We start from the raw sequence: 24,977 nt of genomic DNA, 5'->3' as shown, positions 1-24,977 counted from the left end.
TCAACTCTACTTAATTAAGATAGCATGATCACAGCATTTAAACCTTGTTGCTTTTACAACTAGCAGAAAAAGATTAGACATGAAAGTAGCTGTAGCTTTAAGTTACAAGAAGAGAGTATAAGTTTACCTTTGCAAAGTATCACCTAGACTAAAGTTTTCCTGCATCAAATTCTTATCCTTAATTTTAAAAAAATAAATAAATCACATCTCCAAATTCAGCCTTCTGGATTAGAGACTGATTTATAAACTCACTGGAGTGCACTGGAGTTAATATGGGAAATATGCACCTATATATTAACTGAAGATGTTTTTAGCTTGGCTTCCTTGAGTAACAATGCTTATGTGACTAGTCAGTGCATACAAGATGCAAGAACTTCTGAATCTTTCATGTGATTGCAGCCAAGTTCACAGGCAGAAATCTCATAGATATTTATGTTCTTAAGTAAAAGCAAACAGCCAAGGAGGAGGGACCAGGACTTGAACATTTGCAATTTTACCCTCAGCTTTTGAATGTCTGTTTTCCACAACTGAACACAGCAAACCTTCAGCTGCCACCAAAGCTCTATCCAAAATATTGTTTTGTAGTGATTAGCGGAGAGTTACAGAAAAATCTTAGCATAACTTGTTTAAAAAGTCAGTCACAGCCAATCAAGACAAATCTGTAGGATACAAAGCTTCATTAGCTCTGCTACTCAGTTACTTGTTTAAACAATCTGCTACAGCAGAAAGTCTTAAACAAACTGAGAAGTACTGTAAATAACTGTCTGAAATTCTTTATATCTACTGCATAATGGCATTTGATCAGAAATATCTTACTCTTAACCCAGCCAGTAAGTGAGAACCAGCATCATAACATGATCCCCTACCCTCAAATCCATTATTGGAAGAGAGGAAGCTACTCTCCAATTTCACAATTTCTCTAATTTCACAATTTTTAAATGATAAAACTCTTCTCAGATAGAGGATACCTCTTTAAAATTAATTTGTGTCCCAGTTACTGAAAAAGAAAGCAGGAAACATGAAATGTGAGAAATCAGCCCTTTGCGGGTTAGATCACTCTTTACGAAAGGCCCTTGCAAACAGAGCTTAGAAACTAGTGAAATGAGCAGTTCTGTGATGAGCTGAAGAGCTGTTTTTAACCCAAAAAAGAAAGAAGTACTTTTGACTAGGAACCATTCTTTAGACAGAACCAAAAAATCCACATTGTGACTACCTTAAAGAAATAGGAGACCTTCTAAAGTTTCAGAGACCTGATTCAATCCTGAAGGAAAAGTTTTCTTTTGAAAAATTAGAAAAACGAGAGTACTAAAAAGATTGAATGAGACCTAGCTTTCTGTGAGAACAAGAAAAAGGCTATTTTTCTAAAATCTGTTCCAAATTGTAAGGAAGGGAACAGATTCCCTACAATTTCTTGAATTAATCCTGAAATTGATAAGGGAAGAAGTAGCAAATTTAATTTCTAGGAGAGTGCTTTTGCTAGCAGCTGTAAAGCACTGAATTATTCAGACACAACATATCAGCACTGGAGAGGAGTAAGAGGCAGACCTCTGAATAGATGGAACATGAAAACCAAAACAAAAAACAATCAGATCCAAATATCCAGCCAATATGCCAAAATGATTGTTTGAACACAGACTAGTATTACTTCTTTTTGGTTCTAAATAATGTTATGTTATACCACACTGAGGCTAGGAACAGTATCGGTGCCTGATAGCCCAAGTATTCAACCAAGGGATGGAGTAGAGGAAACTACAAAAGTATTTGGAGTACACTCCCAATTTAAAGAAAATCCACAACAGGAGAGTGTGGAAGGAGGTAGACGTGTCAGTCAAGTATCATCATTCACGCTATACTTTCTCTACTAAGGTAATGTCTTGTTAAAATTCTCAACCAGAAGGGTGAGCAGTATATTACAGAGCTCTTCAGTAAAGTTATGCCACTAACAAAACAGGTTTGAAGAAGCAGCTTTCAGAGATTCCAGCGAATAAACCTTATTAGAGTCACAGAAACAGAGGACAAGCAAAGAGACCCCTCCTCAAAGGAGTGGCTTTATCATTAGCATATATGCTAGTCAGGAATATTTTGGGCTATATGAGGCATACCTCTTAAAACTGCATTTCTTTTCAGTCTGCCATCCAGAGACCTGAAAAGACAGAAAAATAATCTGAAAGTTAGCATCCAAAACTCCTTAAAATCCAGCCACCACATAGAAAACTTAACCTACTAAGCTCACCTAACACTACCTACATGTATTAATTCAAAACAACTCAAAGGAAAAAGAAACATTCATTTTTGACAAAGAAAAAAAGGGAAAGCCTGCCAGAATTAGTAGAAAAAGGAACTTCACGAAACACTCATGTAACATTCTCTATGAAAGGACAAGCTTACCACAGAAAAGTAGAAACAGCCCAAAATTCAAGCAGTCCTGATACCATGTGGTGGCAAAAAGACCAAAAAAATCAATTATCTGCTATACTGGGTCTGACTGGGATGGAGTTAATTTTCTTCATAGCAGCCTGTATGGTGCTAACCACTAGCACAAAGGGGATTGCCCAGGACTTCAGCTGGCTGGCACCTGCAGTCCCTCCAAAGCCACCTCTGACAATCGCAACATGCAGTGTCATCCACAGACAGCTTGGAGCCCATCACGGGTAGCAGAGCTTATTCAGGAGGAAGAGAGTTGTGGCAGCGCAGTGCTGTTTTGGATTTGTGACCAAAACAGTGTTGATAACACACCAATGTTTTAGCTATTGCTGAACAGTGCTTATACGGTATCAAGGCCTTCTCTGTTTCTCACTCTGCCCCACAGCGCATAGGTTGGGGTGTGCAAGAAGTTTGGAGGGGATGCAACCAGAACAGCTGACCTGAATTGACCAAAGGGATATTCCATGCCATATAACATCATGCAGCAGCAATAAAATTGGAGGGGAGGGGGGTTTTGGGTAAGTAGCCATTGCTCAGGGACTGCCTGGGCATCAGTCTACTTGTAGGAGGTGGTGAGTGATTGCCTTTGCATCGTCTTTTTTTTTGGTTTGTTTTTTTTTTTTTTCTTTCTTTCTTCTTCCTCTTTCCTTAGCTTAATATATTATCTTTATCTCAACACATGAGTTTTCTTGCTTTTGCTCTTCTCTTCTCTCCCCTGTCCAGCTGGTGGGGGGAAGTGAGCAAGCGGCTGTGTGGTGCTTAGCTGCTAGCTTGGGTCAACCCACCACATCTGCACAAATGAGAATGACAGAAGAAAATGATTGGTCTGTTAAAAAGATTTGGGTTTGACGATCCACAGCAAGCAGTATTTTTCTCAAAATCTATTTAAAAGTATCTGCTTTCCATTTCACTGAATTTTCAAAAAAATTTCAGATGGAAATCTATCGTATCTTCAAAATCTTCATATATTTTCCAACATAAAAGGAAAAAATATTTTTCCATCACTTTCCAGAGGAAATATCCAGATGTTATAAAGACAAACAATGAATACTGTTTCTTTATCTTCCTCCATCAAAACCAAAGGCATAGCCTGCAATTATTAATTTTACTTTTATATTGCCTAAGGAAATGATAAACACTATGGTACAATGAAACTTCATGACAGCAATAGGTGAAAACCAGAATGCAATGCAACTGAACAATCTCTCAGCACGTCCTTCAGGTACTTTTTTTTTTACTGCATTCAGAGAAAATTCAAATAAATGTTAAACATTGCCACACTGAAAACAAAGTAGAGTGGCATTAAATGCCTTTGTGTTGGTACCAACAACAAACTTCACACAGAGAACAGAAAATCCCTTGTCTGTAGAGGAGAATGGACTTGAGGACACATCTGCTGCAACAGAATCCATTCCTTCAGCAAAAAATGTCCTCATTTATATTGTGGTTGAAGAAACTGAATTACAGGTTTATCACCAGAGCATTCTGAAAACACATCACAACACAAGCTTATGATCAGTGAAGATGTTTTCTAAAAGGGATTATCAAATATCTCCCGTTACTTGGAGAGAACACAGCAATGTTGTAATTCAGATGGAAGGAAAGAGTGGCGCTTATCTTCTTGAGAGGGGAAAATAAAAAAGCCAAACTGGTCCTATATCACCATATGCTACATGCTCTGAACGCAAGAAGACAATGATGCATTATGAAAGCTAAGAATGAAGTACACTTAATTTTTTTTATCTAGACCAGCTATTGGTGACTGGGCAAGGATACTTACTAACCCTTAATACAAACATGTTCAGGGCCAAGTGAGCGCTAGCATTTTAACATCTATTTTATTTTATTTACAGGAGTACCCAAACTGCTAGGACTGCTCTTAGTAACTTGATAGATTGGCAAACTGTAGTTCTCATCTGTACCAAATGTTTTTTTAATGCAAGACAAGAAGTTAGCCTTCTCTCATGAGAGTCCAGAACAGGGGCGAACACTGTTAAGGGATGTTATAAGGCTGCTACCTCTGGCAGACTCCAGGATTCCTCCTGCCTGGCTGCTGGAGACAAGCCCGGGGGTCTCTCTGTCTCAAGCCAATGGATGTGGCTGCTGCTTTCCTGTTTGCGGGTTCAACCAGTAACAAGGCTGAGTGTGTATCCCAGAGATGCATGTGCGCGCGCGCGCACACACTCTCACAGAGGACACTAACATGGCCAGCTACACAAACCGCCACAGACAGGGTGCTGCCTTTAACAACACCCACATATACCACTACCAGAACTGCTGGGCACTGACTGGCTAGAAAGTAGCTCTGCAGAAAAGGGGGGGGGGGGGGGGGGGGGGAGGGGGGAGTCCTGGGGGGTGACAGGGATACCAGAAGGGAGCAGTGTGCCCTCATGACGAAGGTGGCCAACCATATACTGGACTGTATTAGCAAGAGTGTAGCCGGCCAGTCCACGGAAATGATTCTTGCAGTCCATCTGGCACTTCTGAGACTGCATCTGGAGTACTGTGTCCAATTTTGCATTCCCCATTACAAGATGATGTTGACACACTGAAGCAAGTCCAACAGAGAGTCACTAAGACAGTAGTCAAACACTGGAACAGGTTGTACAGAGAGGTTATATACTCAGAACTCAACTGGTCGCAACCTTGAGTAACCTGCCCTAACCTTGAAATCAGCCCTGCTTTGAACAGGGGGTTGGACCAGATGACCTCCAGAGGTCTCTTCCGATGTAAATTATTCTATGATTCCTCGACACAGGTTCCTCAATGTCCTGGTTTCAGCTGGGATAGAGTTAATTTTCTTCCTAGTAGCTGGTATAGTACTGTGTTTTAGATTTAGGATGAGAATAATGTTGATAACACACTGATGGTTTAGTTGTTGCTGAGCAGTGCTTACTGAGTCAAGGAAGTCAAGGACTTCTCAGCTTCTCACACTGCCAGCGAGGAGGCTGGAGGTACACAAGAATCTGGGAGGGGACACAGACAGGACAGCTGACCCAAACCGGCCAAAGGGATATTCCGTACTATGTGACATCATGCTGAACAAATAAATTGGGGGAAGTTGGCCGGGGGGTCGTGGCCGCTGCTTGGGAACTAGCTGGGCATCGGTCAGTGGGTGGCGAGCAATTGCATTGTGCATCACTTGTTTTGTATATTCTTTTACCATTATTATTATTTTCCCTTCCTTTTCTGTCCTATTAAACTGTCTTTATCTCAACCCACGAGTTTCACCTTTTTTCTGATTCTCTCCCCCATCCCACTGGGTGGGGGGAGTGAGCAAACAGCTGTGTGGTGTTTAGCTACCTGCTGGGTTAAACCATGACACTCAATTACAGCCAGCCTGTGAAACTCAGGAAGAAAAAAAATCTTAAGAACTTATTTGGATTTTTGGGGAGTACTTAAGAAGAGAGGGAAGAAACTGCTAACAATTACAGTGACATTTTAGTAGTGTGAATTCCTGTCAGTTAAGACAGAAGTAATCAACTTTTCCCACATTAGCCACTAGGGACCAAGCAAATAGCATCAAGTTTTGCACAAGCTACTAAATAGCTATTAAATAGGACCAAATTCCAACCAAGTACAGATAAGAAATTGTACTGAAGTAGTTAATCTGTGGAGAAAAAATCTTTCTTTCACAAGAGATGCTCAATGAGAATCAAAGGCTCTTGTTATTTTTCTGTCCTTTCATAATGAATTTCCCAGCTAGACAACCTTTTTAAGCCATCATTTACAAAACAAGCATTTATAACAGCAGTATCTAATCAGTAGTTTTATTCTTCTTGTTGGTAGTAGATATCCAGCAAAAAGTTTTACCCCCAATATGAAGATAATCGTTTGTCGTGGTTTAACCCCAGCCAGCAACTAAGCACCACGCAGCCGCTCGCTCACTCCCTGCCAGTGGGATGGGGGAGAGAATCAGAAGGGTAAAACAGAGAAAACTCGTGGGTTGAGATAAGAACAGTTTAATAATTGAAGTAAAATAAATTAGAACAGTTAAATAGGCAAAGCAAAAACCGTGCACGCAAACAAAGCAAAACAAGGAATTCATTCACTCCTTCCCATCGGCAGGCAGGTGCTCAGCCATCCCCAGGAAAGCAGGGCTCCATCACGCATAACGGTTACTTGGAAAGACAAACACCACCATGCCCAATGCCCTGTCCCGTCTTCTTCCCCCAGCTTATATACTGAGCATGACGTCATATGGTATGGAATAGCCCTTGGGCCAGTTTGGGTCAGACCCCCTGGCTGTGCCCCCTCCCAGCTTCTTGTGCACCCGGCAGAGCAGGGGAAGCTGAAAAATCCTTGACCAGTGTGAGCGCCACTTAGCACCTATTTAGCAACACTAAGCACTACTTAGCAAGAACCAAAGCATCAGTGTATCATCGACATTGTTCTCATCCTAAACCCAAAACACAGCCCCATACCGGCTACCGAGACGAAAATTAACTCTATCCCAGCTGAAACCAGGACATCGTTGAAGCATTTTACCAAGCAAAGCAGACATTTCCACCCACAAAGCACAAAATCCACAGCAACCAGAAGAATTTCTTTGGGTCAGGCCCACACAATACAAAATATAGAATAAGCATAATGATTTTTTTCATACTCATGAAAGAAACTGCTCACTTGGAAATGTCCATTTATAAAACTTTATTTCTGATCATCACACTGGAATCCTGCATGACAGTTAAACAAGTCGTCTTTGTTGAGCAATTAAAAGCGGTCTTAGAACTGGATGCCTCTCTGCCCTTCAGTGTTTGAAAATACTTTCGCCACAGCACAGAGGTGCACCTTTCTGGTTTTCCACTCATTTACAAACATAGATGAAAGAAAACATGAGTCTGCATTGCAACATTGCAGCAAGAAAGTACTGAGAGTAGAGAAAGTACTGGGTGTCCTCTGGTCAAGGATTTTACCTCTACACAGGATAATGACAAAATCTATACCAAACACTTAATACAGTTTTGTTACCAAGGTTTTTCCAAGCAATGTTAAAAATTTGAGAAGGTAGAAAGCTACAAATCTATTCAAAGGTTTTACAAGAAAAAAAAAACCTTTCTCCAAAAAGACAACAGGAACGTGATTATACCGCAAAAGCAACTTCATGCTACTTACATGAGAAAATCCTGGTACTGAAGGGCATAGACAAGAACCAGTAGCTGCAAGTTTAGGGCAGACAAATAAGACAGGAGTTTGGTCATCTAATAATTTCAAATGAAGCTACAATGCCCTTCTGAAATAGTTTTTTATCAAAGGAGCAATTTGTCCAAATAAATTCTCCCATTTGTGACAGATCCACATTAGGAAATATGGTTTAATGGACTCATAAGCACTATAAAAATAATTGCACTTGTTCTGAGGTTTAAAACTGATATTACTGTAGTTATGGTGTTTACTATACAGTAGCTATACATGCACAAAGTACTTTTATGCATATTCTAACCATGCTATGCTTTATTATACTATTAAGTTTAATCAGAACTTTTCTTTGGAAAACCTTTACACCTTTCAACTCCCAAATCCAATCTTCACTAGGTTTTCTCACAACAAAACCTGACAGAAAACGCTACCATTTTAACCTGATATCTGGTTGCCTTGATTATCAGAGCTCTGTAATCTGATCATTGTATTGTTCAAAGAAACTCTTATTTCATGTGGAGTCTTGCTCAAGCAGCACCTACCACACAAGTAGGTTTGTTTTAAAGCTTAGGGACACTTTAGGAATGACTCAAGGCAAGAGGCTGGACTGCACAGCCAGAAGAGTTGTAAATTCCCTTTGGCAAGACATTAGCTTCGCTCCACTGTTTGTGAAGCCAGTCTCCAACACAGTTAAGCAAGGTGCATTCCAGCTGCCTCTTTTCAATTAAAATGTATTAGACTGTTCAAACCATTAATTACTCATGACTGAGTCTTGGCTCGTGTCTGAAGAACAGCCTAACACTCTTTTGGGTGCTGAATAATCCCTACCACACAAGAGAAGGGGAAAACTTTTCTACAAGATTATAGTTGGAGAAAAACAATCTCCGACCAACCAGATTTGGCCCTACTAAACCAATTTTCCATTTTTGACAAATGATCACTAGCTTATCTAAACCCAAATTACTCTCTGTGTTCCATTTCCTCTATTCAGAGCTGAGAAAACAAGTTCATACCTGGATGTGGTGCGTTGAGGCTGGCTGGATGCCAGGTGCCCACCAAAGCCACTCTATCACTCCCCCTCCTCAGCTGGACAGGGGAGAGAAAACATAACAAAAGGCTCGTGGGTCGAAATAAGGACAGGGAGATCACTCAGCAATTACCATCACGGGCAAAACAGACTCGACTTGGGAAAAATTAATTTAATTTATTACAAATCAAATCAGAGTAGGGTAATGAGAAATAAAAACTAAACTTTAAAACACCTTCCCCTACCTCTCCCTTCTTCCTGGGCTCAACTTTGCTGCCGATTTTCTCTACCTTCTCCCCCCGAGCAATGCAGGGGGACAGGGAATGGGGATTGCGGTCAGTTCATCACACGTTGTTTCTACCACTCCTTCCTCCTCAGGGGGAGGACTCCTCACACTCTTCCCCTGCTCCAGCATGGGGTCCCTCCCACGGGAGACAGTTCTCCATGAACTTCTCCAACGTGGGTCCTTCCCACGGGCTACAGGTCTTCACAAACTGCTCCAGTGTGGGCCCCTTCCATGGAGTGCAGTTCTTCGGCAACAGACTGCTCCAGTGTGGGTCCCCCGCAGGGTTACAAGTTCTGCCAGCAAACCTGCTCCAGCGTGGGCTCCTCTATCCATGGGTCCACAGGTCCTGCCAGGAGCCTGCTCCAGCACGGGCTCTCCATGGGGTCACAGCCTCCTTCGGGCACATCCATCTGCTCCGGTGTGGGGTCCTCCACAGGCTGCAGGTGGATATCTGCTCCACCGTTAACCTCCATGGGCTGCAGGGGGACAGCCTGCCTCACCATGGTCTTCACCACAGGCTGCAGGGGAATCTCTGCTCTGGTGCCTGGAGCACCTCCTCCCCCTCCTTCTTCACTGACCTTGGTGTCTGCATAGTTGTTCCTCTCACATATTCTCACTCCTCTCTCTGGCTGCAGCTGCACAGGTTTTTTTCCCCCCTTCTTAAATATGTTATCGCAGAGGCGCTACCACCATTGCTGATTGGCTCGGTCTTGGCTAGCGGTGGGTCCGTCTTGGAGCCGGCTGGCATTGGCTCTCTTGGACATAGGGGAAGCTTCCAGCATCTTCTCACAGAAGCCACCCCTGTAGCCCCCCCACTACCAAAACCTCACCGTGCAAAGCCAATACACTGCACCAAGATGTAATACATCTGCTAAAAAATCTGAAGGGGCCTTGAAGTGTCAGAACTTCAGAGGAGCGCCATGAACAGAGTGGGCAAACAGGGCGTGGCGTGGCAGTTCACGCGGAAGGGCATGCAGGAAGGGTGCTGAAGATCAACCAGGGAGCAATGGTCTCCACCCAGCAAAAAGCCATGGCCTCGCTAAGCTCTGCACCTACCATGACTAACGCAGCTTCCCAGATGGAGCTCCGGTGGGAACATGCTGCCACCCAGGTGTCAGGCTGCAGGGTGTGCCCTACTCATGCCAGTACCGGATGGCAGCAGTGAGCAAACCTGTGGGAGGCGTGCCCAGGTAGAGGAACTCCTCCACTTAGTGACAGAGCTCTGGGAGGAGGTGAGTAGACTGAGGAGTATCAGGGAGTGCAAGAGAGAGAGAGATTACTGGAATCACACCCTACCTTCCCTGGGACAGACCTGTCAGGAAGACAGGATGCATGATATGGAGGATTCCCTATCCTCTCTCTGCCTGGCTGAACATAGTGACTTACGGGATAGGGGGCAATGGCAACAAGTTCCTGCCTGTAGCAGCAGGTGCGTCTCCTCTGTGACTGCCCCATCTTCCCAGGTGCCCTTGCATAATAGGTATGAGGCTCTGCAAGTGGAACCGAATGAGGACGATGGTACATCTAGCTTGGAGGTGTCGCTGAGGTTAAGTCGGTCTACACCTTGCATCAAAACCGCTTCCACAAAGGAAAAAAGACGGGTCACTGTCATAGGAGACTCTCTCCTGAGGGGAACAGAAGGCCTGGTATGCAGACCGGACCCACTTCTTAGGGAAGTCTACTGCTTCCCTGGAGCCCGGGTTAAAGATGTGAAGAGAAGGCTTCCTACCCTGGTACAGCCCTCAGATTACTATCCATTATTGCTTTTTCAGGTAGGCAGCGAGGAAGTTGCAGTAAGAAGTCCAAGGGCAATCAAGAGAGACTTCAGGGCCTTGGGGTGACTGGTTAAGGGATCAGGAACACAAGTAGTGTTCTCTATCCTTCCAGTTGCAGGGAAGGATGAGGGAAGACACAGGAAGAGCCAGCAGATCAACACCTGGCTCTGAGTCTATGGGGACGGATGGGATCCACCCAAGGGTACTGAGGGAGCTGGTGGAAGCACTCACCAAGCCACTTTCCATCATCTATCAGCAGTCCTGGCTAACCAGGGAGGTCCCAGTTGACTAGAGGTTAGCAAATGTGACACCCATCTACAAGAAGGGCCAGAAGGAGGACTGGGGAAACTACAGGCCTGTCAGCCTGACCTCGGCGCTGGGGAAGGTTATAGAGCAGATCATCCTGAGTGCCATCACGTGGCATGTAAGGGACAACCAGGGGATCAGGCCCAGTGAGCATGGGTTTATGAAAGGAAGGTCCTGCTTGACTAACCTGATCTCCTTCTATATGACAAGGAGACCCACTTGGTGGATGAGGGAAAGGCTGTGGATGTTGTCTACCTGGACTTTAGTAAGGCCTTTGACACTGTCTCCCACAGCACTCTCCTGGAGAAACTGATTGCTCATGGCTTGGACGGGCATACTCTTCGCTGGGTAAAAAACTGGCTGGATGGCCGGGCCCAAAGAGGTGTGGTAAATGGAGTTAAATCCAGTTGGCGACCGGTCACAAGTGGTGTTCCCCAGGGCTCAGTATTGGGGCCAGTTCTGTTCAATATCTTTATCAATGATCTGGACGAGGTGATCGAGTGCACCCTCAGTAAGTTTGCAGACGACACCGAGTTGGGTGGAAGTGTCGATCTGCTGGAGGGTAGGAAGGCCCTACAGAGGGACCTGGACAGGCTGGATCGATGGACCAAGGACAACTGTATGAGGTTCAACAAGGCTAAGTGCCGGGTCCTGCACTTGGGTCACAACAACCCCAGGCAATGCTACAGGCTGGGGGAGGAGTGGCTGGAGAGCTGCCTGGCAGAAAAGGACCTGGGGGTGTTGGTTGACAGCCGGCTGAATACGAGCCAGCAGTGTGCCCAGGTGACCAAGAGGGCCAATGGCATCCTGTCTTGTATCAGGAATAGTGTGGCCAGCAGGACTAGGGAAGCAATCGTCCTCCTGTACTCGGCACTGGTGAGGCTGCACCTTGAATACTGTGTTTACTTTTGGGCCCCTCACTCCAAGAAAGACATTGAGGTGCTGGAGAGTGTCCAAAGAAGGGCAACAAAGCTGGTGAAGGGTCTGGAGCACGTGTCTTATGAGGAGCGGCTGAGGGAGCTGGGGCTGTTTAGCCTGGAGAAGAGGAGGCTGAGGGGAGACCTTATCGCTCTCTACAACTACCCGAAAGGAGGTTGTAGTGAGGTGGTGGTCGGTCTCTTCTCCCAAGTAACAAGCGATAGGACGAGAGGAAATGGGCTCAAGTTGCGCCAGGGGAGGTTTAGATTGGATATTAGGAAAAACTTCTTCACCGAAAGGGCTGTCAGGCACTGGAACAGGCTGCCCAGGGAAGTGGTTGAGTCTCCATCCCTGGAGGTATTTAAAAGACGTGTAGATGTGGTGCTTAGGGACATGGTTTAGTGGTGGACTTGGCAGTGATAGATTAACGGTTGGACTTGATGATCTTAAAGGTCTTTTCCAACCTAAACGATTCTGTGATTCTATCTTTCTAAATCTTTAGAATTACTATATAAATACAGCATAGCCTCAAGAGTAACCTTTTTCATTAATACCACTTTAACTTTCTCTAAATAAAATCTAGTTCATTATCACTAAATAAAATTATTTATAGAGGCAGCAAGGTTTTGAAGGAAAAAATATTCATTTTTGTACACTATTCCCAAATGCAGTCTTGACAAAATATTACAGAAATAATTTGTAATATACTAGGACGAAAAATGTTACAATACATTCTTTGTTCAGAATTTAGATTTAGAAATTAAAAGTCATTACAAAGGCACTTTGTTTCAATTCAAATCACATGTATCATGAAGAGACTGAAAGACCTTTGTCCTCCAGTAATTAAGGGTTGGCTAAAGAGAGCCCTCAGTCTCATGAAGAACAATGTCCCTTCAAAATCAAGTCGGCAGTGAGATTCTGCTACAAAGTAGCTGAGCTACTAAAGTAACAGACACAGGACAACCGTCACCCAAGTCTTATCTTAATCTTCATTAAAACATCCTTTTGTAGTACAGGTGAGGGACTCAACTGACTTCTGGCTTTAAAAGCTGTCAGCTTTGTATTAATAGCTATGACATTATGCAAGATAATCAAGGCTCAAAAAGACCACCCCGAAGAAGCCTGAAGCTAAGTGAGGCTGTCATCAACTCCTACAGAACTTAAGTTTTAGTTGTTATGTTTGAAGAGATCTTCCCCTTCCTCCCTCCCATCATATACATGTATCAGTCCACTTCCTTCACAGAACGAATATATGAGTTCTATGTACAATGAAAAAATCCAGTTACATAGGATGTTATACATGTGTATCTACAGAAGCCAACCACTTATTCAAAGAGACTAGGAAATATTGTCTCTCTAGTGAATAATGTTGTAATATTATGTAGTAGAGTATAGGGATTTTTGTACCTACTTATGAAGCAGTTACTGACCTCTATTAATCAGGAAAGAGAACTGGTTCCCATCCTCATACGGATATTGCTGTATTTCTAATAACGTGATGAAAAAGAATACTCTCTAAATAGCAATCTGTGCTGGTTTTGGCTGGGATAGAGTTAATTTTCTTCATAGTAGCTAGTATGAGGCTATGTTTTGGATTTGTGCTGGAAACAGTGTTGATAACAGAGGGATGTTTTAGTTTTTAGTTATTGATGAGCAGTGCTTCCACAGCGTCAAGGCCTTTTCTGCTTCTCACACTGCCCCACCAGCAAGTAGGCTGAGGGTGCACAAGAAGTCGGGAGGGGACACAGCCAGGACAGCTGACCCCAACTGACCAAAGGAATATTCCATACCATATGATGTCATGCTCAGCATATAAAGCTGGGAGAAGAAGGAGGAAGGGGGGGGGATGTTCGAAGTGATGGCATTTGTCTTCCCAAGTAACCATTACATGTGATGGAGCCCTGCTTTCCTGGAGATGGCTGAACACCTGCCTGCCAATGGGAAGTAGCAAATGAATTCAGAATTTAATTTAGACCCTTTTTAGAAACATTGCACCCATTTTTAAAAAGGGTAAAAAGGAGGACCCTGGGAACTACCGACCTGTCAGCCTCACCTCTGTGCCTGGGAAGATCATGGAAAAGATCCTCCTAGAAGCTATGCTAAAGCACATGGAGGACAGGGAGGTGATTCGGGACAGCCAGCATGGCTTCACCAAGGGCAAGTCTTGCCTGACCAACCTAGTGGCCTTCTATGATGGAGTAACTACATCAGTGGACGAGGGAAGAGCTATGGATGTCATCTATCTGGACTTCTGTAAGGCCTTTGACACAGTCCCCCACAATATCCTTCTCTCTAAATTGGAAGGATATGGATTCAATGGGCAGACTGCTCGGTGGATAGCAAACTGGCTGCATGGTCGCATCCAGAGGGTAGTGGTCAATGGCTCGATGTCCAGATGGAGAACAGTGACAAGTGGTGTCCCTCAGGGGTCCATACTGGGGCCAGTGCTGTTTAATATCTTCATCAATGACATAGCGGGATCGAGTGCACCCTCAGCAAGTTTGCAGATGACACCAAGCTGAGTGGTGTGGTTGACACGCCTGAGGGATGGGATGCCATCCAGAGGGACGGGATGCCATCCAGAGGGACCTGGACAAGCTGGAGAAATGGGCCTGTGTGAACCTCATGAGGTTCAACAAGGCCAAGAGCAAGGTCCTGTACCTGGGTCGGGGCAATCCCCAGTATCAGTACAGGCTGGGGGAATGAAGGGATTGAGAGCAGCCCTGAGGAGAAGGACTTGGGGGTACTGATAGATGAGAAGCTGGACATGAGCCAGCAATGTGCTCTCGCAGCCCAGAAAGCCAACCGTATCCTGGGCTGCATCAAAAGAAGCGTGGCCAGCAGGGCGAGGGAGGTGATTCTGCCCCTCTACTCTGCTCTCGTGAGACCCCACCTGGAGTACTGCGTCCAGCTCTCGAGTCCTCAGCACAGGAAAGACATGGACCTGTTGGAACGGGTGCAGAGGAGGGCCACAAAAATGATCAGAGGGATGGAATGCCTCTCCTATGAAGAAAGGCTGAGAGAGTTGGGGTTGTTCAGCCTGGAGAAGAGAAGGCTGCGGGGAGACCTTATTGCGGCCTTTCAGTACTTAAAGTAGGCTTATAAGAAAGATGGGGACAGACTTTTTAGCAGGGCCAATAGCGATAGGACAAGGGGCAAGGGTTTTAAACTAAAAGAGGGTAGATTCAGACTAGAGATAAGGAAGAACTTTATTTACAATGAGGGTAGTGAAACACTGGAACAGGTTGCCCAGAGAGGTGGTAGATGCCTCATCCTTGGAAACATTCAAGGACAGGCTAGATGGGGCTCTGAGCAACCTGATCTAGTTGTAGATGTCCCTGCCAATTGCAGGGGGGTTGGACTAGATGACCTTTAAAGGTCCCTTCCATCCCAAAGCATTCTATGATTCTATGAATTCCTTGTTTTGCTTTGCTTGCATGTGCAGCTTTTGCTTTACTTATTAAACCGTCTTTATCGCAACCCATGAGTTTTCTCACTTTTACTTTTCCGATTCTCTCCCCCATCCAACCAGGAGGGAGGGAGTGAGCAGCTGTGTGGTGCTTAGTTGCCGGCTGGGGTTAAACCACGACAGTCCTTTTTGGCACCCAACGTGGGGCACGAAGGGTTCGAGATAATGACAGATTTGATTGGAATGTGCTAGATCAAATTTATAGCTGTCATTGCTGTTTAGCCATTAATCGGCAGGCTTCTGTGCTTGCCACGGGGCTTGCTTGCCTTACTGTATATTGGAGTCTAGTGCTCGTTAGTGGCTGCTTTTTGCTTTCGCTGCTTGCTGTATTGCTTATCATGTTACTCTGCTGTGCCTGGGAACATTTTGATAACAGCAATGGCGATGCGCCTGGGCTGGCAGATGGCCAGGGCATTGCTGCTGTTTCTGTGCTGCTGTACTGGACAGGCTGGAACTGCAGTGTGAACTCGAATCGAAGGGACTGTGATCTGTGGATGAGTCCACGTGGGAGCAGGACACCCCGAAGTGTCTGTGGACGTGGATAAGCCCATGCCAGAGCAGGTATGTCTCAAAGCATCTGTGGCCATGCTTATGTCTGTGCCGCAGCAGGTATACCTGTGAAGGGATTGTGGCCCAAGGATAAGTCCATGCTGGAGAAGGGACACCTCAAAGCATCTGTGGCTGTGGATAAGTCCATGCTGGAGCAGGTACACCTTGAAGCATCAGTGGCTGTGCATGAGGTCCTGCTGGAGCACCTCAAAGCATGTGGCCATGGATAAGGCTACGATACAATCAAAGACAATACTGCTGGATATTTACTAGGAACCCTTCAAAAATTCACACACTCAGCCATCTCACTCCACCTATTAGAAGAGCCACAGTGATAGATGAGAAAAGCATTGACTGCTAAAAAACAAGTCTGTCATGAGGAGCCAGGAGCCACCAGCTGTCAAAAAGTTAGGAAGCTGCTAAAATTTAACTGACTGGACATCTGTTATTTTTTTAAACATTCCAGTAAAATTTAACAAAGCCCAGATTACAGTCAGCCAACTCTAGCCAAACTTGAAGCCTTAATTGAAAGAGTCTGGAAAAAAAAAAAGTATATTTTTGCCTCTAGTTAAGATTTCAGCAACCAACAACGGTTTCAATTTAATTTTTCTGACAATCCTGCCCCAGCTGCTCCAACAGAAGATGAGTGAATGAAATTACTAGAATTGCCCCTAAACCTTGTAAATGCATAACAGCTACCATGTATTCTTTCTGGAGTCCAATGTACCCTCTTAACTTTTATAAAATCGGCTGTTTGACAAGTTATACAACACAAAAAATGAGCCTTGTAAAAACTCCTTTTCTCTTTTGTTCTTGAAATCCTAGAGTAGTTTTAAGATGTATTCTGCTCTCCATTTTAGAATCACAGAAAAGTCTAGGTTGGAAGTGACCTCTGGAGATCATCTGGTCCAACCTCATGTTGAAAGCAAGGCCTTAGACTAGGTTATTCAGAGCCCCATCAAACTAAGTCTTGAATATTTCCAGCAAGGGAGAGTCCACCACTTCTCTGGGCAACTTATTCCAGTGTTTAATTGTTCTCACAGTGAAGAATTTTTCTGTTATATCTGGACAGAATTTCCTCTGAAACAACTTGTGCCTGTTGCCTCTTGTCCTGTCACCGTGTTTTCTTGTGAAAAGAGTATCTCCACCTTCTCTAACAACTTTTTAGGTATTGGAAGACTGTGACTAGATCCCCCCCAAGCCTTCTCTTTTCTAGGCTGAAAATCAAGTCCTCCAGTACAGTAACTAATAATGCCCTAGCTAGGACAATTGTAGCTTTTTCAGCTGGTGGGTTATTTTGACATGTTGATCAAACCCAAAATAACTATGTTAAACCAAATATGCAAAAAGAAGAGCCTTGAATTACTGATATTCTAAACCAAGCTACCTTAGTATGAACTTCTCACTATTTCAGTGCAATAAACTCTATCAATCAACTACATTTAACAAACAGCACAAAGGTAAGAAAGTTGTGGGGGTGGTTCCCATTACATTTCATTAGCCATGCTTCTTGCAGGTCATATGTTCTGAACCCATCTTATGAAATCTGTATTGGGGATCAGTCACACTGGCTAAAGGAAAGATTCCATCTCTCACTTTTGTGAGGCTTAATGAAGTCATTACAGGAACACAACCCTTTGAAATCTCTTTCAGTCATTGCATGTGCTTCATGTAAAATGAATACTACACTTTGTTGGTATACTCCTTCACAAAGTGAAAATTCCAATATTCTGTAATAGCTGGATAACTGAACAGGGTTTGTTTATTTATTTATTTTATTTATTTATAAGAACTGGAACATTCATCCTTTTCCAAGCCATAACATCAACTGTGAAGAATTCTCCAACTTTCACAGTGTGGGTTCAGAAAGGGCCACTATATTCTCAACATTTATATGTTTCACTCAATAACTTACAGGAAAAAATGAGGTTAAAAAAGTCAACAATTAAGGCATTTCTTCATTACATAATCTAATAATGAATCAGTGTTCAAACATACCTTAAGGAACATATGGAACATACTTTGATTGTTCCAGTGCAGTCTTTTGTCTGTATTCTAAGTCAAGGCCATCAGCACCAGCTACATTTCCCAAACTATAACAGACAAAATCTTAAGACAGAATGAAACCTCAACTATAGAAATGAAAGCAGTATCATCACAACAGTAACACTACAACATTACACTGGTCTAAGGGACATGGTCTCAGAGAGAAGAGCTCAGTGGAAAATTACAACAGTGTTCTAGGTTGTTTTGTCAAAACACGGAGAAAGACTGCTTCTCCACGAAGCTAATCTTGAACAAAAACTGAAAGGTCTAGATTATCACAGCCACAGAAAAACCTCAGTGATCATCACAGGAGTAAGAGCTGACAGACTCATTCCTGTGGTTTAAGAAATTATTACCTCCAACTGTCCACCCCTTGCTAGATACAGCCACCTTGAAGCAAAAACATATATTTGCACCTCAGATGCTCAACAGTATGTCATATTAGCACAAACCATTGATGAAGGCAGGTTTTGCTAATATAGCCTGAAGATGGCAAAAAGGGCAAGAGGAAATTCTTCAGAAAAGGGGCAGGTGGAGTGAGAACTAGATTCACCAACTTGTCTGTCAGCCAGAATTCTGAGTTTTGTTCTCCTACTCCAGATATTTCATAGAATCGTCACAGAATCATAGAATACCAGGTTGGAAGGGACCTCAAGGATCATCTGGTCCAACCTTTCTAGCACAATCTAGACGAGATGGCCCAGCACCATGTCCAGCTGAGTCTTAAACGTGTTCAGCGTAGCGGAGTCAACCACTTCCCTGGGGAGATTATTCCAATGATTGACTGTTCTCATTGCGAAAAATTTTCCTCTCGTGTCCAATCGGAATCTCCCTGGGTGTAACTTGTACCCATTACCCCTAGTCCTCACCATGTGACTCCTTGTAAAAAGGGAGTCTCCATCTTCTTTGTAGCTCCCCTTTAAGTACTGGTACATGGTGATGAGAGCACCTCTAAGCCTCCTTTTCTCAAGGCTGAACAAGCCCAGCTCTCTCAGCCTATCCTCATACAGCAGGCTTCCCAGACCCCTGATCATCTTGGTGGCCCTTCTCTGGACCCTCTCCAGCCTGTCCACATCTTTTTTGTATAACGGGGACCAGAACTGTACACAGTATTCCAGGTGTGGCCTGACAAGCGCCGAGTAGAGTGGGATAATGACTTCTTTATCTCTGCTGGCGATGCCCTTTCTGATGCAACCCAACCTCCTGTTGGCCTTCTTGGCTGCAGCAGCACACTGTTCACTCATATTGAGCTTCCTGTCCACCAGGTCCTTTTCCATGGAGCTGCTCTCCAGCCAGGTGGATCCCAGTCTGAGCTGCACTCCTGGATTATGTTTTCCCAGGTGCAAAACCTTACACTTGTCCTTGTTAAACTTCATAAGGTTCACGTTAGCCCACTCTTCCAGCCTATCCAGATCTTCCTGCAGGGTGGCTCTCCCTTCCAGAGTGTCTACTTCCCCACTCAGTTTGGTGTCATCTGCAAACTTCATCAGGCTATACTTGATCCCGTTATCCAGATCACTTATGAAGATATTGAATAGTGTTGGGCCCAATATCGATCCCTGGGGGACCCCACTTGTGACGGGTTGCCAGTTTGAAAAAGAGCTATTTACCACCATCCTTTGAGTGCGGCCCGCCAGCCAATTCCTCACCCACTGCACAGACCACTTGTCCAGGCCATAACGCATCAATTTCTCCAGGAGGAGGCCGTGGGGAACCATATCGAAAGCCTCGGAGAAGTCCAGGTAGACAACATTGACCGCTTGCCCCATGTTAACTGAGCAGGTCACTTTATCATAGAAGGCCACCAGATTTGTCAGGCACGATCTGCCTTTTGTGAAGCCGTGTTGGCTTTTCCCAATCACGTGCTTCATTTGACTCGTGATGGCCCCCAGGAGGATCCGTTCCATGACTTTCCCGGGGATTGAAGAAAGACTGATGGGCCTATAATTGCCCGGATACACCCTTGAGCCCTTCTTGTAGATAGGGGTAACATTCGCCTTCCTCCAGTCCTCTGGGACATCCCCCGATCTCCACGACTTCTCGAAGATTATGGAGAGTGGCCCCGCAATGACATCAGCCAGCTCTCTCAACACCCTCGGGTGGATGGCGTCAGGGCCCATCGATTTGTAGGGGTCAAGCTCCTGTAATAATTCACATACTAACTCCTCCTTCACTGATGGTGGGTCTATGTTTGGATCATCCTGGATTTTCGTTCCCGACGCCTGGGACCCAACAGTGTTGGTAAAGACAGAGGCGAAGAAAGTGTTGAGAACCTCTGCCTTTTCAGCATTGTTGGTGACTGATTCACCTCTACTGTTTAACAGTGGGCCTATGTTTTCCTTCTGTTTCTGCTTGCAAATTACATCATACCTGAAGAACCCTTTCTTGTTATTTTTGACGTCTCTGGCCAGTTCCAGTTCAAGCTGAGCTTTTGCTTTTCTAACTCCATCTCTGCACACTCTGGCAATGCCCTTGTAGTTCTCAGTGGACAATCTTCCACTTCTCCATCTCTGATACGCATCTCTCTTGGTTTTAAGCAGACCCAGGAGCTCGTGGTTGAGCCAAGGGGGCCTCTTGCTCCGCTTCCTTCCCTTTCTTTTATAGGGGATACACTGGTTTTGTGCTTCCAAGAGAGCATTCTTGAAGAACTCCCAGCACTCACTGGCTCCTTTATCCTCCATGGAAGCTTCCCACGGAATCCCTCCCAACTGAGCTCTGAGCAAGCTGAAGTTTGCTCTTCTAAAATCTAGAACCCTTGTCTTGGTGCTAACCTTCAGCATGCTCAGACGGATCCCGAACTCCACAATATTGTGATCACTGCAGTCAAGGTTGTTACTGACCGAGATATTACAAAGCAGGTTTTCTTGGTTTGTGAATAGCAGGTCCAGCAGTGCCTCCTTCCTGGTTCGCACATCTAACATTTGTAAGAGGAAACAGTCCTCTACGCATTCCAGGAACTTGATGGACGACATGCGAGCTGCTGTATTGTTCTTCCAGCAAATGTCTGGGTAGTTGAAGTCACCCATGAGAACCAGGTTCTGTTGACCAGAAGCTTGCCTTAGTGTCCCAAATATTGCTTCATCGGCTTTATCATCGTGGTTTGGAGGTCGGTAGCAGATGCCCACTGTAAGATCCTGCTTGGAGACGACCCCTCTGATTTTAACCCAGAGGCATTCAATAGAGCACTCACAATCACCGTAGTTGACTTCGATACATTCGAGGTTTTCCTTAATATAGAGTGCGACTCCTCCACCTCTTCTTTCCTGCCTGTCTTTGCGAAACAGCCTATAACCATCCATCACAATTCCCCAGTCGTGTGAGTTGTCCCACCATGTCTCAGTTACTCCTATGATATCATAACCTTCTGACTGGGCACGGAGCTCCAGTTCCTCCTGTTTGTTTCTCAGACTGTGTGCATTTGTATACATACACTTGAGGTGGTTGCTCTTCTGGTACACATCTTGGGAGACAGCTAAGGAACACCCGTCACCTCTCTGGTTGGCCTGACTTACTTACTCCCCAGTTGGATGTGGTGGCATGAGCATTTCTGTTTTGGACCCCACCCCCCAAGTCCTTCAGTTTAAAGCCCGCCTCACCAAGTTAGCCAGCCTGTTGCTGAAGATTCCCTTGCCCCTCCTAGACAGCTGGATTCCATCCCTCCCTAGCATGTTATAGTCATCGAAGAATGCCTCATTGTCGTAAAAGCCAAAACCCTCACGGCAGCGCCAGCCATGTAGCCAGGAGCTAATATGCATTATGTGCCTATTTCTGGCTACCCCCTTCCCTCGAACTGGCAAGATGGAGGAAAAGATAACCTGGGCACCAATGTTTTTCACTTGCACCCCCAGGGCTTGAAAGTCTTCCTTGATTTTACCCAGGTTTCGGCTTTCAGTGTCGTTCATGCGTTCGGCTTTCAGTGCATTCATTTCAATTACATATTTGACCTTAAAGGTCTCAAAAAAATATTACCTGTATTTTCCCTTACTGCTTAGTGCTCAACAGGGTTTGCACTTAAATGAACAGAAGTAGGGAAAAATGTTTTTTAAATTGACTATTACTAACCACTTAATTCAACCTTGGAGGAAGTCAACAATTATCAATTACCCTTAATCAGCACCAGCTGCAGCATTAACCACCAGCTTTGCTTATTCTACCTAGCATGGGAATTTATTACCTTGTGAAGTTTCCCATCTCAGCTCTACATATAATCATTTCACCACACATTAAAAATTTGACTTTGTAGAAATATCTGAATAGAACAAAATATACAACCTTACAGAATAGATCGGTCAAGCCATTCTTCTTTAACCAATTATAGCAACTGTTCTCTCCAGCCTCTGAATAGTTTATTTTCAATTAATTTGTGAAACTATGTTCTGTATCATCTAAATTATTCTACAAAACTCCCCAAAATCCCTTAAAACAAGGCATGGATGTCAAGTTTTATGCACAAGGGAAATAGTGCTAGATAAGACTGAGGAAAAAGTTGATGGAGAAAAAAGCTAGCGGTTTCTGCCTTGAAAGTACACAGAGAGAGCTAACACCGCATTAACAGTGAACTAAGACAAAATAATATACTGGGGTAGCAGAAATGAAATCAGTAGAGAAGTGAATCATGAGACCAATTTCTGGTAAGAAACTATGTGGAAAAATAATATGGAAGTAAACAAGTAATTGCTACATTGTTATTATGCAGTTGTGACTAAAGCATCCACAAAAGCACAAACAGGAATACTGCAATGCATTACATTTGCAAGTACTGTATAACTATTTCACAGTGACAGAAGCAGACTATGTATGTAGTCCCACAATAACAGGTAATAAAATAGAAAATTGAGAGCATGATCAATAAAGTTTAACTTGTAGATATTACATTAAATTTCTTCTACATTTTATATAAGAGAACATATATTATTTTAAAAATTACAGAACTTCCTGAATTATCACAGCTTTGCTAATTAGCACACAAAATGATGGCTATTATCAAGGTTGTGCATACACATATTCGCACAACGTGTTTAAAAATTTTTGGAAGAGAATTTCCTCCACTCTGGTGAGGTTCATCTTTAAACGTGATCTGATATTCCATGCAAGGAATAATGTATTCCTCCCATCAAATCAAATTTTAAACAGCTCTCTGTCTTTCCAGTATACAATATTTAATCAGGTATTTGTCCATCTTTCTCCAGGAATTTTTAAACTCCAAGAAAATCACTTTACTAGGTCTTTATTCCTCCCGACTACAAATTCCAAACACCAGACATAAGTGAGTAATGTACAGCAAAGAGGGGAGAAAAAGTCTTTTAATACAAAGATGCCAAGTAATGCAGTCCCCTATTGTTACCCACAGAATAGCATTTGGCTCTTGTATGCAATTCACCAAGAACCACCCTTGGGAACAGAATTATACCATTAGGGACATCCAAAATAATATAATAATATTAATAAAAACATAATACTGGCTCAAATACATACCATTTCTAATACAGTTTTCCCCTCGGCTCTTTAGCAGACAACCTACTAGAACAATTAGCCATAAACTAGTAACATTTAAAGTTTGGCTGACAAGGAGAGAAAGGACCCTGCTTAGGATGTAGTCAGAAGATATTTATATACAGTGCATCCTGAACATCTGAAACACTCTTTTCAGAGGAAAAATTTGTTCACTTTGTTTTTTTAATTAAGAAGGCTAGAAGGGGAAATGGAAAGGGTGTTTGTTTTTCTTCTATATATATTTTCTTGTTAAAATTGACTGCTGCTGTTAAAATTGACTGTTAAAATTGTGCTGCTAGTCATAACAGATGATTAACAAAAAAAAAGTCTATTGAGCATGGAAAGCATTAAACAGTTAAAGAAGTTACGGGAAAAGTAGAGCGGCTTGTTCTTCCCTTGTTTTCACTCCTCCAGTGAACAGATCATAGGGTAACATCAGACAATCTAATAGATGATACAAAGGAGAAATTTGTAAACTTTCCACTTATCCTTATATTCTGTGTATCCATGCTTTAGATGACCAAATGGTGACATGGGAAACTGTTTACTTCCAAAATCTGCAACAGGTGCACAGAAGTTCAAACTTCAATTTAATCTCCATTTATTTTTGTGATAAGAGAACCAGAGCCAATCCTGTCTAATGTCTTTATTAACAACCTGGACGATGGGACAGAGCACACACTCAGCAAGTTTGCAGAGGATATCAAATGGGAGAGCAGTCAATAGGCTGGAGGGCAGGGCTGATACTCAGAGAGAACTTGAGGGGCTGGAGAAATGGGCTTACAGAAACCTCATGAAGCTCAACAAAAGCAAATACAAAGTCTTGCAGCTGAGATAGGACAACCCCATGCAAAAGTACAGACTGGGGGCCAACTGCCCAGAAGCTTTTGCAGAAAAGGACCTGTGGGTCTGGTGGAGAAGATGACCACAAGGTAGCAGTATGACCTTGTGGCAAAGGAGGCCAACCACATACCAGACTGTATTAGCAAGAGTGTAGCCAACAAGTCAAGGAAAGTGACTACTCCCATGTATTTGACACTTGTGAGACCACATCTGGAATACTATATTGGTTTTGGGCTCCCCAATACAAGAAAGACACCAGCTGACATACTGGAACAAGTCCACTGTAGGTCCACCAAGATGATTAGGGGGCTGGAACACATGATCTATATGGAGAGGCTGATAGAATTGAGTTTGTTCAGCCATTAGAAGAGAAGGCAAAGGGGAAAAACTGTATAAAGAATTCTTTTATCCAGGATAAGAAGTGACAGGTGCCACAGCCTCCAACTTCCATCAGAAACCCCACCCCTACTGGCAGTCACATGTCTGTCTGGGGCAGCCACTTGCCCTCCCCCTTCCAGTCATCTGGTTTGTTTACTCCACCTCTTTTTGCTCCTGGGGAGCTGCCATTTTGTAAGATGTCATACCTGTCATGTTCACAGACTGCCCTGTGATTGGCTGGAAAGACCAGCCATGCCTTCCAGTTTACCCAGAAGTATGTTGGAACAGGAAGTCCCTTCCCTCTACGTACACATGGGACACCTA

General features: G+C 43.8%; 1 long non-coding RNA gene across 5 annotated transcripts in view; it reads right to left on the bottom strand.

Moving 5' to 3' along the window:
- LOC148054113 (uncharacterized) overlaps positions 1-24,977 on the bottom strand; it is a 46,688-nt gene that overhangs the window by 12,221 nt on the left and 9,490 nt on the right. For 3 of the 5 annotated variants that reach the window (XR_015707663.1, XR_015707664.1, XR_015707667.1), the window contains exons 2-3: positions 8,577-8,649; positions 2,103-2,143 (exon numbers count right to left, since the gene is read on the bottom strand). This is a non-coding gene — a long non-coding RNA (uncharacterized LOC148054113). Of the gene's footprint in view, positions 1-2,102; positions 2,144-8,576; positions 8,650-8,835; positions 9,420-24,977 lie in introns of those variants that run through there. The other 2 variants (XR_015707665.1, XR_015707666.1) reach the window with 2 other exon arrangements.

This window comes from Nipponia nippon, unplaced genomic scaffold (assembly GCF_047370975.1).
Source record: "Nipponia nippon isolate SJK-2023a ecotype South Korea unplaced genomic scaffold, ASM4737097v1 scaffold_34, whole genome shotgun sequence".
Lineage (NCBI taxonomy): Eukaryota > Metazoa > Chordata > Aves > Pelecaniformes > Threskiornithidae > Nipponia > Nipponia nippon.
The sequence above is the reverse complement of the archived record's forward strand: the minus strand, read 5'-3'. Positions and strand labels throughout refer to the sequence as shown.